Source organism: Chionomys nivalis, chromosome 11 (genome assembly GCF_950005125.1).
Source record: "Chionomys nivalis chromosome 11, mChiNiv1.1, whole genome shotgun sequence".
Lineage (NCBI taxonomy): Eukaryota > Metazoa > Chordata > Mammalia > Rodentia > Cricetidae > Chionomys > Chionomys nivalis.
The window spans coordinates 48,280,249-48,303,695 of record NC_080096.1 but is presented as its reverse complement, the minus strand read 5'-3'; the positions used below and the strand labels follow the sequence as shown (position 1 = coordinate 48,303,695).

General features: G+C 48.5%; 1 protein-coding gene across 1 annotated transcript in view; it reads right to left on the bottom strand.

Moving 5' to 3' along the window:
* Window positions 1-23,069, bottom strand: part of Kank4 (KN motif and ankyrin repeat domains 4) — a 70,881-nt gene extending 47,812 nt beyond the window's left edge. Inside the window, exon 1 of the mRNA XM_057783462.1 lies at window positions 22,857-23,069. The gene's annotated coding sequence lies outside the window, so the exon portion shown is untranslated. The remainder of the gene's footprint in view (window positions 1-22,856) is intronic.
* Between the last annotated feature and the right edge of the window lie 378 nt (window positions 23,070-23,447).

Genomic DNA, 23,447 nt, shown 5'->3' with positions numbered 1-23,447 from the left:
TTTCAAGTCAAGACCTCTCTTCCTGCTTCTGCAAACCTTTCCAGGGCTTTGCAAGCAGTGAGCGTCCATCCAGTCATTTTCACTGGCTCTACTGGTGAGAGAAGGGACATCTCTAACAGGACCTTGGACATCACCTCCATCCCTGTGACGTGTGTTGGTCAGACACCACAGCCCAGGTCAGATTTTGCTTTCTAGGCTCCAGGTCCAGCGCTTACTATTAGGAACTTGTGCCATGGTGCTTGTGTGCCCCGTGCTTTGGAGGAGACTGACTTGATGGCTTCTTAGAAAAACAACATGGCTGCTATTCCCAGTTTGCGAGGAGAATAATGGAGCTTTCATTGTAGTGACTGCTTGCCAGAACACTGCTCATACTCCCACTGGTAACCTTTGCTTGCAGCCTCCGGCTACAGAGGCGGTACCAAACACAATAATAAGAACCGTTGCCAATGTCAATTAAGCACCTTCTCTGTATTCCTCCTTTACTCGAGCACCTGGGGCCACACAGTTATGACTCCTCTGCAAATAAGATAAAGATGGCTGCCTTGTGACCCAGTCAGAGCTCAGTGCTGTGCTCAAAGAAACAGCGGCTAAGCAGATAAAATATTAATTGGAAACAATCCAAACCTTCACTGCCGTCTCCAGAGAAAATACCGAAGAGGAACAGCATGCTTAGTGCAAAGCAAAACTTCTGCTTTCCTCTTGGCTATTCTGGGCACCTTGCTCCAGCAGCGCAGCTGCTCCAGCTGCAGAGAGCTTGGCTCCCAGCATCCTTTGCACAGACACATCTCCTGAAACCTCCACCACACTCTTCCCCACCTGGCAAAATTCACCTCCACCAGGTTATCTCTGCCCTCTCCCCAGGAATTCCAGTGCTGGCTCCACTGTCCAGGCCTTTGTTCTCTCTGGAGAACCCCATCTACACAGTAACAGAGCAATAGTGAAACAGGCTGGGCCTGGCATTTCCTCAGAAAAGAATTACTCAAAGGCTTCACAGGTAAAGTCATGAATACTCACTAACGGTTTTGTTATTCATTATAACTGTTTTATGGTGAGAGAACTAGGGCTTAAATATAATACAGATACTTATATTGTTATAATAACACTTATTAAGTGTGCACTGCCCTGTAGAAACGCTGGAAATGCTCACCTAGCTGATGAATGGTCATATTAGGTAGGTTATAGCCTTCTCATGGACAGCAGGTTCAAGAGCACAGATCTAGTGTGAGGGAACTTATCTGACTTCATGGAGCAAGCTCTTCAGTGCAGAATGGGCTCTAGTTTCTGTAACTGTCTGTGAAACAAAATGCTTGGAGCCCAAACGGAAAGAGAAGAAACCAGACATTAGCAAAGGTGGCTGGAGAGATGACTTTAGTGGGTAAGAGCACTGGCTGCTCTTCCAGAGGGCCTGGATCCAATTCCGAGCACTTACACGGGGCTTCGTAACTGTCTGCAACTCCATTTCCTGGGTAGCTGAGATCCTCCTCTGACCACCTTGGGCGTGTGGTACACTGACATACATACAGGCAAAACACCCACACACATAAAATAATAGAAGGTCAGCAAAGGAAGGAGTCTAGACTTGGATTCCATCACAATCATGCTCACGGGGTATCAAGTGACTGTTAAAATATAAATATTTTCAGGGGATGCAATCGGTCCAGAAATAAATTTATTTGTCAAGGAATAGAGTGGAAAATGCAGTCTTCCTTAATCAATAAAAACACAACTAGGTTTCAAATACCCTTCAAAGGTTCCAAGGAGACTTGGGGTGTCCAAGAGCTATTTAGCAGACAGCAGCAGTTGCACTATGTGATCATCAATTTTATATACAATGTGATTTGCAACTGTCAAAATTTCCATTTCAAAGGCATTTTTGAGCCACAAACAAGGGTTTTTGGGTCGCCAATTAATTTTGTTTTGCTGTCATTCACTGAGTTGTAGAGAGCTGGACTGACATCCAAGGTTCCTGCCTTGTATAACTAGAGAGATGCATCTCCTGCCAACGGGGCATCTCCCCACAAAGCCAGGGGATGCCACTACAGCAGTTCTGGGTGGAGGGTCTGTGTCCAAGTCACCTACCCAAGGACTGATAAAGACTGTGAGCTACTCCAAGGCCAAGAATTAAATTGGAAGCTTGCCCTGGTCCTGCTCACAACCCTTCATCTCCTATGAACCTGTGGCACAAGAGTAATGGGCATGGGGAGATGGAAGGACACAGGACCGAATCTGTTTGAACCAGCCCTCCAGGCGATGCCCCTGCACCCTCTGCTTTGGGGACATGGAAGGACACAGGACCTGAATCTGTTTGAACCAGCCCTCCAGGCGATGCCCCTGCACCCTCTGCTTGGCTTGCTTGTTTGTGACAGGGCTTGCTTCATAGCCCAGGCTGGCCTCAAATGTTCTGTTTTTGCCTCTGTTTTCTTACTACTGCAATTATAGGCGTATGGCATCGTGCCCCCCTTACCGACTTCACATCTGTTTTTATATAATAAATAGAATATTTATTTACTATACTTATTCGTATTTATTGTGTACAAATTAAATCTAGGTTCCACATTTGAAAGAAAATAAGGATTCTTTTTAATTTTTAGAACAATCTTATTTTACATACCGATCCCAGTTCCCTCTCCCTCCTGTGCTTCCCCTCCCTCCACCTTCTCCTTACCCCACCCCCATCCACTCCTCAGAGAAGGGGGAGGCCTCCCACAGGGAGTCAACAAAGTCTGTCACATCACTTCTGAGCAAGGTATTCCTCCATAGGGAACGGACTCCAAAGAGCCAGTTCATGCACTGGGGATAAATGCTGGTTCCACTGCTAGTGGCCACACAACTGTCACCCACATTCAGAGGGCCTAGCTCGGTCTTATGCTGGTTCCCCAGCTGTCAGTCCGGGTTCAGTGAGCTCCCACTAGCTTTTCTGTGGGTTTCCCCATCACGGTCTTGACCCCTTTGTTCATGATATTGCTCCCCCTTCTCAATGATTGGACTCCAGGAGTTCAGCACATAATTGTTTTTCTTAGTCTGCCTTATTTCACTTAATATAATAATTTCCAGGTGCATTCCTTTTTTCCCCATGACTTCATTTTTTTGACTGTATAAAATCCCATTGTGTATAGACATTACATTTTCTTTATCCATTCATCTGTTCACAAGCATCTATTCTGGCTCTGTTTTTTGAGTATTGCAATTATGACAGCAACAAACACGTTGTATGTAGCTTTATATTTCTTTGGGTGTATAGCTAGAAGTGGTATCAGTAAGTCACAATGGTGCATCTATTTTTAGTTTTTGAGAAATTCCGCACTGATTTCCACATCGGCTGCACAAGATTGCATTCCTTCTTGCCATGAGTAAGTGATCTTTCACGACACTCTCAGTAGTATATACTGTCCGACTGGGGCGAGATTTAATCTGCATGTTTCTGATAGCTCCCAAAAGAAGAAACGAAAATAGCCAATACATACTTGAAAGGGTGTTTGAATTCCTTAGCTGTGCATTCAGCTCTTCAGCCCATTTATTGCCCGGATGGTGTGTCTGTGTTTAACGTTTGCAGTTCTTTATATGTACTGGATATAATTTCCTGTCTAATGAGTAGTTGGCAACACTCTGCCCTGTTCTCTGGGTGCCTCTTCACTGTGGTGATTGTTGGCTTTGCTGCACGGAAGTGTCTTGATTTTATATAGTCTCATTTGTCAACTCTCGGCATCATTATGTGTAGTATTAGCCTCCTTTTCAGAGAGTCCTTGGCCATACCTCCATCTTAACGTCTTTTGTCCTAGAGTTCCCTCCAGCGATTTCAAACTTTCAGGCCTTACATTGAGGTCATTGATCCATTTTGCACTGATTTTGGTGCAGGGTGAGAAGCAAAATCTGTTTTCACTCTTCTGCTCAGAAATCACTTTCCCAGTCCCTTTGCCTACTCAAAAAAAAATTTTTTATAAACTCCCGTTTGGTGCTTTGCAAACCATATTCTGCTGCGATCTCCTGACGAGCTTGCCAATGTGTAAGCGCTTGTTCGATGGACGGGTCTGTGAGATTTCAATAAGAATAAGGAAGAGACACTTGTGTCAAAGGGAGCATCTGGGTGAGGGCCAGGAAGGGGCTCTGCAGACCTCAGAGCTCCAGAGTTTGCAAATGGTTTACCCTTGGGCGAGTCTTTCTACCTCTGGCCAGGCTCCCTCAGCTACTTACTACCTGAGACTGCTCACGTGGCCCCATGGCTGTTTGTGCTCGTTGTCTCGTGTATCCATGTGTGAATGTGCGTGTGTGCGTGGAGAATGTTGTCTCATGTATCCATGTGTGGAATGTGTGTGTGCGTGTGCACATGGAGGAGAAAGAGCCAGGTCAGGTGCTTCCCTCTGACACTGCAGCTTATTTAGGAGACAAATTCTCTCCCTGAACCTGGAGCACACCAGTTTGGCAAGATTAGCTGGCCAGCTAATCCCCCGGGATCCTCTTGTCTCTGTCTCCCCAGTAGGAATGCAGGCCTGCATCGCCGTAGCCGGCTTTTGAATCTGGTGCTAGAGATCCAAATTCAGGGCTCACGCTGCACAGCAGGTATATTTCCAACAGAGCCATCTCCCCAGCCTGTTTATTGTTTGCTTGTTAGAGTCCTCTCTCACGTGTGTGTGTGTGTGTGTGTTTACATAGGTTCTCAATATGTAAGCCAGACTTGCCAGGAACTCACTCCACAGCCCACACTGTCCTCAGACTCTTGCCTCAGCCTCCCAAGTGCTTGGGATTCCAAGCATAAGTTACTGTGTCCAGCTACATGCCTATTCTTCACTGTTTGGCAAGTAGAGAACGCCATTGTTCTGGGGAGGGAGGGAGACAGTTGGTGCTCGCAGTTGTTGGTTGCTTTGTCCTTGTTTATGGAGAATTGAGCCCCAGCCAAGCAATAAGCCATTGTCTCTTACTTCTGCCTGGCCCTCTCCTCTGTGCCGGTATCGCCTTGTCTTTTTTCCTACCTGGAGATCCAAAAGTCGAAGCACAGACAGGTTCAGTGAGTCAGTCGCGGTCACAAAGCCCGCGCAAGGCAGAACTGATGTTGCAGTCAGGGTTCCCGGTGAAGTTTACCAGCCATATTGTAGCATGCTTCAGGCCACAGTTGTCCAAAAAGCCTGGGCTGGGGGAAGCTGGTGGGTGGCTGAGGATGGAGAATTGGCAGGAGATGAACTGTTGTCAAAGTGAGAAACAGGCAGGGGCAGGGCCTTCAAAGCAGGAGTAGCACTTAAGCTCAAGAGAAGGAATAAGGTCACATCCCCAAGGTCTTCAGACCCCTGGCAACCAGGAATGGAGCTAACGTGATGAAGGCTGCCTCTTCACCTGTCTACCACAGGGCTGACCCACAGCCATGCCCCAGAAGGATACAGCACGTGGACCAATTGATCACTCACGTGATCCATTTGGAGGGCAGCAAGTGATCTGAAATTTGGTCTGTGGGATGTACTAGAAGCCGTGAGCAGATTTTCTCTTTGGTGGCTGCTCTTCTCTAAAAGAAGGAGCTATGTTCAATACAGAAGAACAATGGGACTATTTCCCTTGGATCACAGCCAGCACGCACAAGGCCTCCTTTTCTTCAGTCAGCAGGCATTTGGCACGCGTGCGAAGCCTGCAGCCTGCCCGGCATGCTTACCCACTTGAGGCATGGAGACCTCCACCTACAAAGCAAAATATAAAAGCTGCCTTCACCATAGCCCCCTTGGAGCATGTGGCTTCTGCAAGGCTCTCTCCTGAGCCAGGGAGGCCCTAGGGGCCAGGTCTCCCCACTGCTGCTGGAGGCCGTGATGATAATGCTGCCACAGCCCGTGAGCCTGGAGTCTTGCAGTCCAGCAGCAGCAGGAGGAAGAGGAGGCCCTCTTATTCAAAGGCCGGTCTCCCAGATGCGCAGGCGCACCGTCTATCTGGAACAGTGCTCCAGACACTGGGCCAGGTTCTGTGGATTTACGGAAGAATAGACAGAGGTCTTTCCTTTAGGTAGCTCACTGTCCCTAATGAGAAGGAAACAGGACTAAATAAGGACTCTGATGTGAGAAAGGAGCAGGTAAAACTTTAGGGAGAATCAGGAGGGCATACAGACATCACAAACTTGAGCTGACTTTTGAATGGCCATTAAGAGTTTACCAAGCAAATGGGGCAGAGAAGAAAATGTGTCAGAGGGAGAAGAGAAGAGAGATAGAGAGAACAGCAGCTATACATTTTATTTTATTTTATTTTTATTTATTTATTTATTTTTTGAGACAGGGTTTCTCTGTGTAGCTTTGGAGCCTGTCCTGGAACTCGCTCTGTAGACCAGGCTGGCTTCGAACTCACAGAGATCTGCTTGCTGCTGAGTGCTGGAATTAAAGGTGTGCACCACCACTACCTGGCTTCATTTAGTGTGTGTGTGTGTGTGTGTGTGTGTGTGTGAATGCAGCGATAAGCATACCATAGCACAAGTGTGGAGGTAGCTTTGGGGAGTCAGTTCTCTCCTGCCACTCTCTGGGTTCTGGGGATAAAACCCAGACTGTTGGGCTTACACAGTGAGCACGTTTACCCACCGACCATCTCAACAACCCCACGGCGGCTACAATCTGAAATGCAGGCACAGGCATAGAAGGTGTTGCACAGCTGGCAGCCTCCTGCATTGGCTTTGCCGTCCTGAACTGTTTCCAGCTTTGGGACAGATAGGCAATGCCTTCTGTGCTGTCTCTGCCTTGCCAACTGCCTTTGTCATGTGCAGAGAACACAGTCGGTTCTGTGTAAGAACAGACAGAAGCAGATTCACGGAGCATAAGAACTGGACCAGCCTGTGCAGTTAACTGGCCCATCTTCCTCGTTTCACCAAAACAGAGCAAGCGATGATATGCCTTGTTCAAATGTAGCAATGAACACTCACTAAGGAAAACCTATTTCCTTCTGGTCAAGAGAATGGAATCTACCTCTGGATGGAGACATGACTCTGTCCCTTAAAACTAATCACCCAGCCAAGAGACCATCCCAGGAAAGCAGATTCACTGACAGGATGCTAAGAAGATGGGAGGAATATTTATTCCTTTAATGAGATAAAGTACTTTTCCTCCCCTGAAACTCTGTCCCTAGTATGGCCCCTCCAGAGCTGCTATGACATTCTGTCTGTCTACCTTCCTGAGATCTTTTCTTCTGGATGCTGGCCAGAGAGAGCTTAAGTGTGCTTTCTCTGATACATTGGGTTTTTTTTAAAAAAATAATAATTTATTTACTTTTATTTCCATTAATATTTTGCCTGCATGTATGTCTGTGTGAGGGTGTCAGATCTTGGACTTAGAGACAGCTGTGAGCTGTCACGTAGGTGCTGGGATTTGAACCTGGATCGTCAGGAAGAGCGGTTAGTGGTCTTAACCAATGTGCCATCTCTCTGGCTTTTTAACTCTTTCTCTGAAGCTCTCTTCCCCCACTATGCCCCCGCTTACAAAAGGTGCGTTTTCCGCTCTTCTGATTCTCCATCTTCCATCCCCCACCCCAAGGCAGCTGAGGTTTCCATCTTGCCTGCCCTGAGGTTTTACTTTTAAACACTGATAAAAATGTCTTGGAGCTTTCTTCTGAGTCCACTCTTAAACTTCTTTATTGAGATGAAGACTCCGCAGCAGCTGGACACTTTAGCAATTTTGTTTTGTAGTTTACAGAGAGGAAACCACACATAGGAAGAGTGCTGTAGACCGTTTGTGTCCCCGGTCATTTTAAATCCACTCCTGGCTGTGATGGTGTCAGGAGTAGGGCTCTGGTGGCTGGAGTGTGAGATTAGGTCTCCTACAAGAATTTCTAGAGAGCTGCCTTGCCCCTAACACCACATCAACACTTTGAGAGTATGTCTGAGAGCCAGGAAGCAGCCAATCAAACCTTTGATCTAGGACTTCCAGCCTCTACAGCTGGAAGTTGTTTTGTTTTTGTTTTGTTTTGTTTTGTTTTGTTTTGTTTTCCTGAGACAGTGTTTCTCAAAACCTGTCCTAGCTATCTTGGAACTCACTCTGTAGACCAGGCTGGCCTCGAACTCACAGAGATCCGCCTGCTTTTGTTTTAAGCTAACCAGTGTACGGCAGTTTACAACAGCCACCCAAGTGGACCCAGCCAGAGGTTAGTGATTTCCAGACATCAGCAACTGGAGGAGCGAAGAGTTAAAGCCAGTGGCTCACTCTGGTCACGGAGGCTGTGGTTTTCACCCAAAGGCCTGGTGGATGGGAAGAGTTTCTGGAGATAGGGAAGGAAGACTTGTCTCTGGCGAGGCCCTGAGGTGAAAATGAGAGTGTCTAAGCCACATGATAGACACTTTCTCTTCTCAAGAGATCTAATGGCAGAGTGTGAAGGGTTTGGTAGGATCTGGGAACTTGGGGAAAGCAGCTGAGATTTGCATCAGGCAGTGAGGATAACGGGGCTTTTACGTTAGGGAAGTGGGGCGATAAAGCTTAACCTAGAAGGGTCGGGGTACTGTAGGGCACAAAAGAGGATACACATAGCAGCCAAGGAGGGCATTGGGAAGAAGGGTGTTTTTAATATCCTGCGATCCGTGTTAACAGGCATAGTGGCAAGGACAAGCATGTAGCTGTGGCGTGTGACAGCTGAGGTCTGTTGACTGGCTACCCTATCTATTACTCATTAAAAAGGGGCCCCTAAGTTTTCCAACACTGGTGGGTTTTCTTTAATGGTGAAGGCTCATGACTCCCCACCAACTTCCTGTGCCTACAGCACTAGGAAGGGGCTAGCCTAAACAAATCGCTCTGCAGGTGGGCTTTAAAAGCTTGCTATGAAACATTAATGCAAATCTCTCTCTCTTAATATTGAGTACATATTAAAACATCTTGGATATATTAGTCTAAATAAGATACATTTACAATGAGTTCTACCTATTATTTTGTGTTCTAGTAAATGCTTCAGATGAGACCCAAACTATATTGCTATTGGCACTAACTGGTCTTTAAGGCAACAGTGGTATTAATTCAGGTTAGACGTACAAGGCCAGTATGAGCACTTAAGCAAGGAGCTTATGAAAACAGATCTCCCTGCTCTTCTGAGAGAAGTGGGGGATAGAGCTGGTGAGGTCTGATAGGACATGGCAAGGAAGGGCCGGAAAGATGTGGCCTAGATGAGGAGAGGGCTCCTCTTTGGGTGTGGGAAGACTCTATGATCCACCACTGAGAGGGGCAAGAAAGGAATCATGCATCTGAAGTGAATTCAAACGGCTACCAGGTTACTGGACTCCAGCGACCACAAGGACTGACTCTGGCTCCGCTTCTGATCCCAAATCCCCTTTGGTGTTCTGGCTCAGTACCAGGCCATTCACAGCCAACTTCCTTTATGCCCCATTGCCCCACCTTCCCATCCCCCACCCCCCATGAGCTCGGTTTCCTCCAGGAGCCTGAGAGCCACCCCCTCTGCTTGTTTCCATAGGTCTCTCCCAGAACACAGACGCCAAACAATTCCTGCCTTCCAAAGAGTTTTCCCTGGGGTCAGGGAAACCACTCAGTGGGTAAAGGCACTAGCCACCGGCCTAAACACCCAGGTTTGGTTTTTAGAACCCACAGGGTGGAAGGAGAAAAACTATTCCCTCAAATTGCCCTTTGATCTCTGCACATGTGCCATGGTATATTTCCCTACACACATACATCACATACACATACAATTAAAAAATATCTCCAATCCCCCAAATGCCTAGAGCTAGGGCTGACCCCCACCCCCACCCCCTCCCCTGCAGGAGATGTCTGGTAGCAATTAGGAAGGTAGCAACGCAGCAAGTCAGCGTGATTTAGGGGCCCAAAGTAGAGACCCTAACTCAGACTTGCCTGTTGGTGTCTGTTGCAGTTGGGTTTGTTTGTTTGTTTGTTTGTTTGAGTTTAAGGCATGTCCAAACTTGTCTGGGCTTTTGCTTCTTCGCTTTTTGGCCTCACAGTGCTGACTTAAATCTATAGTCTTGGCAGGTCGTATTAATGAGGTAACGGGAGTAAGCGTGCTTTGTGAAAGGAGGGTCACATAATGCAAAGGGACTGCACGTGGTCCCCACTCAGGCGGCTCACAAGCACTGGGAACTCCAGCTCCAGGCAAAGGTGGCAGGCGGGGTGGGGTGGGGGGATTGTGGAGGGGCGAGGGGGTGGGGGGCACACTTGCACTCACATGCACATACCCACTTATCCATGCACAAACACTAATTAAACATAATAAAAAGACATTTTAAAGCCGGGCAGTGGTGGCGCACGCCTTTAATCCCAGCACTTGGGAGGCAGAGGCAGGCGGATCTCTGTGAGTTCGAGACCAGCCTGGTCTACAAGAGCTAGTTCCAGGACAGGCTCCAAAACCACAGGGAAACCCTGTCTCGAAAAACCAAAAAAAAAAAAGCCAAAAAAAAAAAAACATTTTAAAAGGAAAGAAAGATCCTTTTGGAATATAGCCGTGGCAATGAGGTGGCGTGGAAGAAGGAAGCTGGGTGCAGGACAAGGTGCTCAGACAGGGCGTGCATTCTCTGTTCTGCTAAGGGGCTGGCTTTCCCCACCAGCAGGAAGGCACCCCACCCCCCGCTCCCAAAAGACAGCAAAGGCAGGCCATGGCCTTTCCATCAGAGAACACATACCTAGTTTTGAGACTCTTTCTTTAGCTGAGTTAAAAAAAAAAGGGGGGGGGGGTTTCCAGGGAAGACACCCCAGACAAGACCTGAATTCCGCTGTTAATGAACTACTCTAGATTTTTAAGACTATCCGGCACCAAAACCAAGATTTTATACAGTGTAAAGCGATAATTCATCCCAGACCGGCTCTCCCTCCAAGCCCTCCCCCAGCAGGGTGAGGAGTGGAGAATGCGGAATCCTAAGAATGGAAGGAGTAGGCAGGGCTGGTGCTTGTCTGTCCTGCAGTGGGCCGGGATCACTGAACCCCCAGAACTGCAATGAGGGCAGTCAGATCTCAATTAAAAATTCACCGTGGCACTTTGAAGGAAGGAACTGCTATTCCCATTTTACAGAGGAGGAAAGCTGAGGCTGTGGAAGGGCACAGTTCAAAGTTTACAGCCAGGTGTGTTTCCTATGAAGGCTCTCTATATATGCCTGGACATAAGGCGTGACCTGCCTTTAGCTCAAGATAAAACATCAGAGGATATGTGCGGTGGGGCAATAAAGCCCTGTTTTCAATTTATAAAATGTCCATCTAGAGAGCAACAGCTATCTTTCCATCCATCCATCTATCCATCCATCTGTCCGTCTGTCCATCCATCCATTCGTCCATCCATCCCCTATCTCAGCAAAGACAGTTTTACATCTGGACAGTACTAAGTCTAGAACAGCACGCTCCAAACCTTCCCCCACCCCCACCCACCAGCTCTTTACAGTTTGGAATTTTCTCCATTATTTGAAATATTTGCTGTGAACTGATATGATCAAGAGTTCAGCCTCAGGCCCCACAATTTGCATCCTTCCTGGTGTGGCACCCGCCCTTTCATTTCTTACCCACCCAGGCCACAAGGCGCCCATCCACCACAAATGCTTACTTCTTTATTGACAATTAAACTTTCTCCAAAGAGTGGTAGCACTCACTGCCCGATCTGATAAAGGGATCACAATGCCCAGCCTTTGGAGTTTCCTTTCTCCTCCCCTGTAATAAATTATTTGGTACTTTCTGGGGTCAGAACATTGATGCCTGAGGGATACTGTGGTGAAGACCTCAGGCAGGCTAAGTGGCTGTGGACCCACAGTGAATACCTGAACTGCTTAGCTTCGGGATGCAGAGGCAATCTGGAGATTAATTCAAGGCTGGCATTTCCACACTAGATTTTTCTTTCCTCAGAAGACAGGAGTGTGGACTTATGTAAAATCTGGTTTTTTAATGTTGACAGAATTCTTCTTTAAAATACTATAGAGATCAAAATACATTGCATGAGATTCTAAGAGAACTAATAAAAAATAGTTGAAAAAATACTGGGCAGGCAAAACAAACAAACGCCACCGTGTGAGGCAGCATCTGCAGCAAGATAGGGAATGTGTCTGGGGCCACAGTTCCAGCCTGACCTCCAACTTCTCTGCCATAAACACGGTCCCTGCCTCACCCAGACCTGGGCAGCCTCTGCCTCTGCCAGTACCATCTCTGCTCCGCTATGGTGTCCCTCAGGGATCTGCTTCAGTAGCCCGTCTCCTCAACCCCCAGTCCCAACCTCAGGTAACACTGCCTGCCCAGGGTCCCTTAAAAACTGCTCCTCTGCAGCACACCCCCACACTCTGACTACTGCTTTCTCTCCACGCTGAAATCTTTCTGTTAGGTCACGCATTGAGAGAAAGAAAAAAAAGGATTTTGCTACCAATCATGAGTTTGGGTGAGTCTGGCACACTGTGGCCATCTTCAGCCTTCTGTGTACCTATGACTTTGCATGCCTTGTAGATGCTCTTCTTGGGAGAATCCCCTCCACTGGAATTCTCCTCCTTTTTTAGTCTATGGTTCCTATCGAGCCCTGTGGACAGCTTTACCTGTTGGCACACCCACTTCACCCCACACATCAGACAACATTGGTCTCCTCCCTCTGCCTGTGCCTCCACAGCATCTGTGCAGTCTCTCGGTCCCCTTGAAAAACCAGGGAACTCCATCTCCACTTGCCCATTTGTTCTGACTGATCACGAATGCCTCACCTAGTGCAGTACCTAGCCCTGTGCCCATGATCAGGCAATACTACTGGCTGTTAGGAAGCAAGGAGGAGAGGGGCAGGAAGGAAAAGACCTTGAGCAAAAGAAGGAGGAAAGGAAAAACGAGGCCACAGGCCACAGAGAAATGTGAGATCCGGGGCTCAGTTGTTAAGAGAAGACCCAGGTTTGGTTCCCAGTACCCCACTGTGACTCACAACAGCCTGTTTCTCCTCTTCAAAAGTATCTCACATCTCTTTTATCCTCCTTGGGCACTAGGCACACACATGGTACCCTTTATATATATTCAGGCAAAAATAATCATACATATAAATTTTTAAAAGAGAGCCAACTCCTTGGCTGAGATCAAAGCCGCTGTACTGTGCTGTAGGCAAAAGTTCCCAGCCACTGTCTCAACCCTGGCATGGCAGGAAGCTCTCAGCTTCTGGACCCAGGAACCAGCATTCTTCCCCATGAACTCTTTGCTCCTGGTCTCCAGCTCTAGGGAAAGAGATCTTCCATTTCATTCAGGCCCTGTTTTGAGAAGCCAGCTGCAGTTATGATTTGGTAGGCAGGAGCCTCCTGGAGGCTGATGAGAAGCCAACCACAGAGGCTCAGGGCAGACCATGTGCCTGAACTGGGCACGTTTCTGATGCTCAGACAGTGGTCTGTCTAGACAGTGTCCACATAGTGGGCTTTCCTGAGTCAGGACAAGTTGGGGACTCTCAGAAATCCTAAGAAACAAGGCTCTGGGGGCCTAGAGCAACTCTGGAAGCAACACTCTTGCCTTCCCTTTAACATTCTAGTGGAGGGCCAGGCTACTCCTCCCCTGGAGCCAGTCACTGACCTAGGCAGGAGACAGCCATCTTGGTCCCAGGGAACCACAGACCACAGAGAAAGCCGCCCTGCCAGGCCTGTGTTCTCCCCAGTCCGCACGTCTCTAACCACCCGTTCCCATGGATTCTCATCCTTGTATCAACGTGAAGGGAAGCTGGTCTCCTCACCCCAGTCACTGGCCAAGCCGGGAAGAAGCAGCAGAGCAGTGTGCCAGAGATTCCAGAGCCTTGGTGGATAACCTGAGAGAAAGGTGGCTACCCTGCCTCATCCGGACTTCATCTGGGCAGCTAGGAGGAGGAGGAAGAGGAAGAAGAGGAGAGGAGGAGAAAGAGGAAGAAGAGGAAGAGGAGAAGGAAGAGGAGGAGGAAGAGGAGGAGGAGGACCTATCACCCTAGCCTCTCCTCCCACTTTTCCTGTTCCTTACTGACCCACCAGAAGGAGCACCTATAGGACAACTCTAAGGGCATCACTGTGGTTCCCAGGCTCATATGTTTGACACTTCCTTCCCACAGTTATGATGTTGGAAGACTGCAACCAGGGTACCAGTCCGGGATAGCTCTGGTGAGGCCTGTTTCCAGTTCACAGGCTGTCAACTTCTTGCTGTATCCTCACAAATAAGAAATTTAATAAGAAATTCAAGAAATCAGAATGCTCTCTGGGGCTCCCTTGATAAGAAGCCGTCCCCTTCACAAGGGCTCTACCCTCCTATTCCATCTGCCTTCCAGAAACCTGGATCCTAACACCAACGCACTGGCAGGGAGGATCTCAGAATGAACCAGGGAGACACAAACATCCATATGGCTGCATGAGACCATACTGAGAGTCGTGGGTAGGCCAGGCGTCCACAGTGGTTTCAGCTCAGCAAATCCTCAAAGAAAACAGTGAGGTGTGATTTCAAACCAACCTAACCAACAAGAAAATGGAGTTTAAGGCGATTTTATAATCAGGATTTAAGAAAATTAGAAAAGAACCCCACATGAAGAAGTCACATCTCTTACACAAGTAAAATACCTTTTAAAAACCTAGAAGAAAACTGGTGGTGGTAGCACACACCTTTAATCCCAGCACTTGGGAGGCAGATACAGGCGGATCTCTGTGAGTTCGAGGCCAACATGGTCTACAGAGCAAGTTCCGGGACAGCCATGACTCTTACACAAAGAAACCCTGTCTTGAAAAACAAACAAAAAACCTAGAAGAACATGATGGTGCATGCCTTTAAGCCCAGCATTTGGGAGGCAGAGACAAACCCATCTCTGTGAGTTTGAGGCCAGTGTGGTCTTTACAGCAAGTTCCCCATCAGCCAAGGGCTACATAGTGAGACCCTATCTCAAACAAACAAACACATAACCTAATAGAATAAGGAACTTACTAACAATCTTAATGATTTGAAAAAGGTGAGGGAAGAGCCAATTTTAAAGGCTACATATGGGCCAAGCATCTTGGGTCTCTTGTAAAAATCTGTTATCTTGTTTTACGGTAGGACCCTCCCTAACAGGAAGTACTCTGGCCTTCCGCCCTTTTTGAACCACGCTGTGGTGGGCCAGCAGACTGCACGGGAACAATAGTTCTCTGAAGAAGGCACAGTAGTCCAATAGAATGGCCCCAATGCGGGGAATGTCAGGCCTCGGCTCTGGTCATTGGCAGAGCTCCCGGGCAGGAGCCTTTTGGCACCGCTGGGCATCATCCATGAGCCCAGTTAACACAGGACTCCATTCAGTGACTGGAAATGCTGAGGGGCAGGGGTAAAGATGAGGAAGAAGGTTAGGCCAGAGGGGACTAGCCTTGGGCCAGGGTAAAAGGGACACACACAAGTCTCTGCAGAAAAATATATTCCTTGAATGTCTTTGATCCAAAATATCATTCCACTCTGCAGTATGGAAGACACGTGGTCACCCTGGCAGGTAGGGCAAGGAGTTGGGACAAGAGGCTTGGTGCTCTCATCTAGGTTAGCCAGGCAGTCCCTGTGCAACCCATGCCTATACCTGTCCTTGCTGGTCCTCAGCATCCTCAGGTGATGAAGAGGTAGCCTAGGCCACCAGAGCGGTTCCTTCCACCTTCAACAATACACATTTGTTGGAGTGCCGTGAGCCCAGATTGTGGATAGCAGCACCACTGGACAAAAGAGGCAAGGCTGTGCTGAGGGAAGAAGAAACGGCACAAAAAGAGGGGGAAAATGAGCCCCGTGTGATAGAGTCCTGAACAGGTGTCTGACTCAGGGAAGGGAGGATGCAGACGTGTTCCAAGAATGAGCAAGAACTCCATAAAAAGGAAGGAAGGTCACCAGCCATTCGCGTGTATCTACTGGGAAGATGTTTTAGTGAGATGCTCAAGGTGAGGCTGAGCACTGGGATGGTATGTGGAGACAGTAACCATGGTAATACCAACCAGGTTCTTCCCAGAGGCTATAGAAACTGACGTGAGGCGTGAGGCTGCTGCATAGGCAAGGTCTGAGGGGCACCCAGAAGCCCTTGTAACACAGCCTGAGTGACTAGGGAGGAGGCAAATTGTCAGTCTAAAATGAGAGTGGAATAGCCGAAAACTTTTTCTCTGTCCCTTCTGTTTCTGCTAGACCATTTCTTTCCTGCCCACCACTTCCCAGAGCCTCTTATAATCATTTGGAGGCTTAATATTAATTATAAGTATTTAGCCTATGGCTCAGGCTTCTTATTAGTTAGCTCTACATATAAATCAACCCATTTCTAATGACCTGTGCCTCTCCACATGTCCTGTGAGACCATCGGTCATGCTCCGGCATCTTACCCCTCCGGCACCTGCTGGTGTCTCCTGATCCACTGTATCTGTTTGGATTTCCCGCCTAGCTATATTTTGCCCTACCATAGGCCAAAGCAACTTCTTTATTAATCAATCATAATAAAACATATTCACAGCATACAGAGGGGCATCCCGTATCAGAGTGGAGGCACGTAAAGGAAAGGCCTGCCAGCACTGGAGAGAAGGAAGATGTAGGGGAGGAAGGAAGTATTAGTATTTCCATCTCTCAGATGGTCAGAGTCAGATGACAAAGACAGAATTAAAACCCAGTTCTGCCCAACTCCAGGGCACTGGTAATTTTTACCTTGTCCTTGTTCCCAGAGACATTGCTTTGGTTAAGGGTGAGGAAGGGAAAGGAAGGCGTCTAAAAACAGAGAAAAGACTAAAAAGATTGACCGTGGGCAGAAAGAATGGATAGTAAGCACTTTCCTACTGAGACAAGATGGTGGCAGAGTTTTCCAAGTGTATTTTCCTCTGACTGCCCAAAGAGATTGTTTTAAAAGCACAGGGTTCCAAAATTAGATAGTTCTTGGCTGAACTTTCTGGGTCCCTCCAATGTTATTAAAGCAAACATTTACTTTCTTGAGCCCTCATTTGGCTCACCAACATCATGTGAACAGTTCTGCCTTGTTAGTTAGTTAGTAAAGATCAATGACTTTGAGGTCTTGCTACAATATATCAGAAACATATTAAACATTCCATAGAAAAGAGCGTAGAAAGTGGATAGGGTGCCCTGTGCCTCTAGCCCAGCACTCAGGAGGCTGAAACTGGATATTTGATGCCTTCCTGGGTTCTATACTGAGACCCAGTCTCCAAATAAGTAAATAAATAAATAAATACTAGCAAAAAATCCAACCATTTCTCTAATGCTGCTGTAGTGATTCTTCCCGCTTCTGGCCCCTCACAATCAACATCTGGTCCGTCTCCTACCCTCTGTTCCAAACCACTTCCAAGAGGCTTCTTCCTTTGCATTTTTTTTCTGAGGCTGGAGAGTACTTTTGATCAAGCGAGTTGTTAGTTTCTCTGCACAAAACCATTAAGGCTGAGGCAGATGGCCATCCACCGGCTGGTTGTTTCAATGGGCTGGTTTGCCTGGATCAGGAGAGCCATCCCAGCAAAGCCTGGTGGGTTTGTGGGCTGCCAGGAAGGACCTCGCAAGTTTCCCATGTGCGCTTTCTAAGTTAACCCCGGGATGTGCATCAAAGCCTTCTACCCAAGCCACAAACCAAGCCTTTGAGAAGTTGCCAACTATTAAGTGAAATTTACTACCACTCAGGAATGCCTCCTACTAACTAGAGAGAGAGAGAGTCGAGTCTGTGAACGGTCAGGGTGGGAAGCTGAGATTCAAGTGTACTGACTTCTTGTCAGGACTCCTGACGGCTCCTCCCTATGGACCCTTTCTCAGGATGCTTTCAAATGCATAAAAAAAAAAATACATAACTTGACTACAAAGAAAATCAATATAAGTAAAATAGAATTATTACAATTTGAAAAACCAACAGTATGATGCAGCAATATGTGTTTTACTTTATTAACACATTAAATTACACGTTTTAGAAGCTGGCATAGTGACTACTGGCATCTCAAACACAGCCGACATAATACTTCAAGGTATCTATAGCAACTAAAATGCAATACGAAGCAATCTATTATTTTATAGTGACATGATTACTCTACACAGACAGGGGTTTATTGCCAACATTGATAACTGAAAACCAAATGTTGGGTAAATAGTAAAGTCATTCCCTCTTTTCCCCTCCATACCCCCACAGGTGGGTCATGACTTTTAATATTTATTTATTAAAAGATCATATGAAATAAATATGAAAACAATGTGTTAAAAATTCAAACACTAGCAAGGTAAAGGCACCTGCCATCAAGCTTGATGATCTAAGTTTAGGACCTAGGACCAACATGATGGAGGAGAGCGCATGACATGATAGTGGATACACTCACACACACACACATGCTCGCTAAATAAATCAATTAAAACACAAACAATAAAATTAATTAAAACTAAATAAAGTCAACTAAAACTCAAACAATGATAATAAAATTTCATTAGCAATGATAAGATGCTCTTCCTCTGAAATGTTCAAATGCGCTCCCTCCACATATAGTCACCATTGTAACTGGTAAATGTAGACCTGGTCAGCTATCTAATCAGCTGCCATCCTGCTGTAACTGTGTCTAACTTTCCCCCAAGATTAGGGGGCTACCTTCTCCAGGGTGGAAGGGATTTGAGGCAAGGAACAGACAATGAGGGAAGCATTTGGAAACCCGAGAGCCCCTGCCAGTGTCCTGTGAGAGCAGCGGGGGCTTTCACTGTTGCCGTACCACCGTGGAAGGGAAGCGGCACCAAGGGCCACTCTCCATCTTTAAGGAACAAATTCTCCCCATGTCACATCTCTCTGACCCCTTGTCACTTGACATCAGAGCCCCAGCCCAGAAACACATACCAAAGGAAACTCAGCAAACATAAAGACACATGCACGCACACACACATGTACAAACATGTACACTCACATGTTCACACACATACATATATGAACACTCAAAATACACTCACACATGCTCCCATATATAATTGGTAGCTAACAAGTTTTTATCTATTCTAGGAAAAAATTGAGGAGGGGGCCTGGGACTTGAAATTGTTGTTCTCCCTACATTGCCTATGCCCCCAGAAAGCTCCTTGTGGGCTAGGAGCAGGCAAGCCAACGGGGTGGGTGCTCAGGGGGAAGATTTAGTGGGCACTTCTTCCTTGAAGCAGGAATACGTTTCTTCAGGATCAATGAGCTACAGCTGTCTGGGAATACCTACTTGACATCCTGGGGCCACATCGACTCTACTGGGAAATGTGACAGGTGTATTTTTAGAAGAGGGCCCCGTTTCCTTTTCATCTGTAGGCACTGGGAGCCATTCCCAGCAAAGCCTAGCAGAAGCCTGTGAGTCTAACCTTCATCCGGGAGATTTGCATTCTGAGGCACAGAGAAGTCAGGCTTTAGCTGTAAATCACACAGCAAGTCTAGGCTCCCATTCCAGATCCCTTGGCCTTCAAGCCTCCTCCCATGCACTCTACTGAAAGAAGAGCACAAAGGGGTTCTCTCCCTGAGCCCCAGGGCCCGACAGCTCTGCCTGACCCCAGTGTCAGTTCCAAAGTCCCTAGCACAGCTGTCAATCTTTCTGCCCATTGTTTCCACATCTGTGCACTGGAGAGCTTGAGTGTGCAACCCAAGCATGGCTTGTGAGGACTGAGCATGCCCGGTTGGACACACATTTGCACTATTCCTGTATCTTGTTGTTTCTGTTTCACACCCAGAATGGAGTGGATCTGTGACAACTGTGTCAATCAACATGGTCTCCCATATACAGGGGGAAACGACCGTCATCAAATCCACTGACCACAAGGAGAGTCCAGGCCCCCTCGAGACAACTGGAACACACACGAGACCAGTTTTTCTAGGTTTTATCCTTCCATTCTCATGCAGGGCCGAGAATGAACTACTAGGCTAGCCAGTCCTGAGATCTGGGTTTTATAAATTAGCATAATTTTGGATCCAGAAGTCCTAACTGTCCATCCCCTTCCTCCTTAGGAACGAAGCAGTGGTTACCTCTTCCTCTTGGCTACAGACCTGAACCATGTGCCCTGGCACAAACTCTTAAGCGGTTGGAACCAGTCCAGCACATGTCTGGTACATGACAGAAGCATGCTGCAGTTTGGTTGACTGAATTAAGATGCACACAGGAATGGGAAAGCCTGAAGCAGGTGTCTTGCTGCAAAATGCATGGGGTGGCAGGCCAGACTCCAGGGGCGGCAAGCAAGCACTCCATCACCTTTCTAGCCGGCTCTGGGGGAAGAGGCGTTTGACAAGGCCAATAGCTGAGCCTCAGTCTGGAGCATCAGACTCAATTCAGGGCTCAGAAGATACCTGAAGTATGTCTGCTCCTCCTCCGACTGATCAGATGCAATAACAAATGCTGTAGGCCAGGGAGGTAAACAGGACAAGGAAATGGCTCATCTGTCTTCTTAATTGTCAACTCTGCTCCTAATAGGAATTTTCTCCCTGTTCTACTTTAGGCCGATGCTAAACTGAGACAAGCCAAGATATCTATCTTGTAGTCGTGAATAGTGGCCTTCACAAAATGCCAGGCATGAAATGAGGCTGCTGCGTGGCTCGGAGAGGCTGAGCACCAGTACCAGAAGGAGCCTGAGCCCTTAGCTCAGTAGCCTGGAATCTTTGCTCCTACCTTGCTGTGGGAGCTCGGCAGTTACCGCACCTCTGTTTTCTGGAAAATGACAGCCCAAAGTGTGGGAAATGGTAGAGGTGGGGGAACCATGTGAGAACTGTATGCATGGCATTGTAAAGTTATATGCATGCACGGGAAAGAGCATCCATAATTTCCATTGTAGTCTCAAAGATAGATGCATGCCACCCCTCCCCATTAAAAAGCTAAGAAGTACCAGATGATGTCCATCCAAAGATAATCTGCTGAGCACTTCCAATGAGTCCTCACTCTGTACCAGGCTCTTGAGACTCAAATACGACAGCAGAGTCCTGCTTATGGAGTACTCAGTGCCACTGATGCTCAGGGCTATAGGAGCATGACCCGTTGGACATGTTTCTCATTGGAAGCCAAGTAAAGGCAGCGTTTAACTCTACGTTAAGCTTCTATGGAGACGCTTAAGCTTAACGTTGAAGTTGCTGGCAGCACGTGCAGTCGCTGGGTGAGTAAGTGGAGAGTATTTTAGATAGGCCACCGAGGGGCAAAGGCAATGTGTGGTCTAGGAGCTGCCTCGGTTGTAATTTGGAGTGGAGCACAGCAGCTGCAGAAGGCCGTGGGAGGACTAGAAGGCAGAAATGAGGCTGGAGAGGTCAGCAGGGGCCAGGTCAGGTAATGCCATGAGGGCAGCCCCCCCATCCCCTCACCCCCACCCCCTCCACCTGCACATGGGTCTGATTGCACAGGACTAAATGAGCCTCCACTTTCAGCATGTATTTCCCTGGATGCTGAGCAAAGGCATTCGCCAGCTGTGAGTTGAACACGACAGCAGGAAACAGGACAGGAAAGAAGCGTTGCTCTGGATCCCATGGGTTTTAACTGAGGTGTAGGGAGAAAGTTCCTGTCAAACTGTTTTTCCCTGTAAACTTTACCTAACCAGGGGCTCCTAACAGTCCAATGTCATGGCTGAGAAAGGCAGACACTGATTAGGCCAGGCAGTAGAACGCAGGGCTAAGGGGCATGTGCACTGGGTCCTTGGTCCTCACCCAGCAAACAAAGGCTTTTGGCTTCTGCACAGGACTCTCCGCTGCTAGGCAGGGCCCTCTTACAGGCAGCTTCTGTCTCAAAGTCTTTCCAGCCTCTAACCAGTCAGCCTTCATTCTTCAGACTGACACTCAACCCATCGCCAGTTCTCAGGGCACCCAAGTTTAGAATTAAAGAACCCAGCTATGCAGAAATCTACACCCGAGTGATGTGGCTCACCTCCGTCTTGGTCACTGGACTGCAAGTTCCTTGATACCAGTGTATAGTTGTTTACTTTGGTATCTGAAAACCTTGCCTGGCGCCTGGTTCTGAACTTTGGTGCTTTTGATTGGGACCTTGCTTCATTCCCACAACTCACCGATTCTGGGACACATTATGGCGCCTTCAGGTAGGAGGCTGGGCTTGAAAGGCAATGTCAGAGTGAACTCTCCTTCTGCTTCCCTGGGTAGCTAGCCACATGCTTTTCTGTGCCTTGTCCTGAGATGCTAAGGAACCCTATTTGGTTTACTCAGGTAGGTCCTTCGGGATTGCACTCCAGGCTGCAGGGGATCCTGCCATGGCCCTCTTGTGTGTGTAGGACTTTACACAAGCACCAGAGGTTATCCTTGAAATAGAGGCTATTCCGCCTCTATCTCCTGGAAAATGCCCATCCTCATCCTATAAGCCTGCTTCCCAGGGTACTTGGGAAGCAGTAGACTGGATTTCTGCAGCCCAGGAGAGTGCGCAGGGCGAAAGTACGTTCCTGCCAGGTGTAGAACACATGGACTTTCCAGCTCCTGTCTGTAATTGGTCAGTCTGCAGCGACAAAGTACTAGGGTCAAAGATTTGACCTTAAAGGCGATGGGAAGGGGAAGGGAGCTAATCAAGGGGCGTGTGGGCTTGGCAAAGTATCTTCAGCCAGCACCTAGCATACGGATCCAGGGCGGCCCTCCTCCCTCTGGCCAAGGTCGCATCCCATCATAGCTCTAGAAACTTCAGCCAGCAGCAGAGAGGTGAGGGCTGGGAACCAGGCGCGGTGTTTTGCAAGAGGAAAGAGACTCGGGGAATTGCAGGTAGTCCCGGAACCCAGCGGGGAGGCGCCCCCAAGTCCCGCAAGCTGCGTCCAGAACCGCAGCGTCCCTCTGAGGACAGCTGCGAGGGTCTGCACCACCTGAGTCTCAAGGACGACGCGGTCCCCCTTCCACTGTCCCCTCGGTCCCTAGAGCCGAAAAGCAAGAGCGGCTACCCTCCTGCGCTGTCGCCGACCCTCCGGACGCCGGGCTTAGGCTGCCGCAGCCTCTGCAGGGACGCGGCGCTAGCAGGGGTCGCGGAGGGCGACGGGCGCAGCCTGGGTCGTGCAGGACGGGTGCCTGGGGCCAGAGGGCGCCAGACCGCTTACCTTGGCGAGCTGCTGGGTTCTGGTAGGAAGCGACCACCGTGCGGCAGCAGCGCGGGCGCCCACCGGGCTTCGGGGTGCACGCAGCTGCGGCTGCACGGTCTTCTGTGGCACGATCCTCCCTCCTCTGCACCGTCCGCGTCCTGGCACGCACCGCGCGCCGCCGCACCCTGGCGCGCACACCCTCCGGTCGCCCTGTGGCCGGCGGGCTGGGCCTGGAGCCGGGGCGCACTCGCCGAGGGCACACCCACCGCGCAGGCTGCGGGACTGGGAGCGCGGGAGCCGGATCCCCGCTGCCGCCACCCGAATCCCCGCCTTCCTGACGCGGCGCGGGCTTTGGTGTGTAGGAAGGGGCAGAATTGCGACACCGAGGGGAGGGTCTTAGCTTTGAACAGAGTTAAGAAGAAAAACTTTTTGAAAAGAAACCAGAAAAGTCCTAGCCTGTTTTTCTGATTTCCCCAGGACCCCGTGCGGTTCTCTAAGTTCGTCTAGATTCTAGAGTCTAGAGATTTCTGTCCCCACAGTGATAGAGAATCAGTATTCAGACAGGCTAATAACTGCCCAAGTCAGGCCCGACAACTGAGCTCCTGTGAG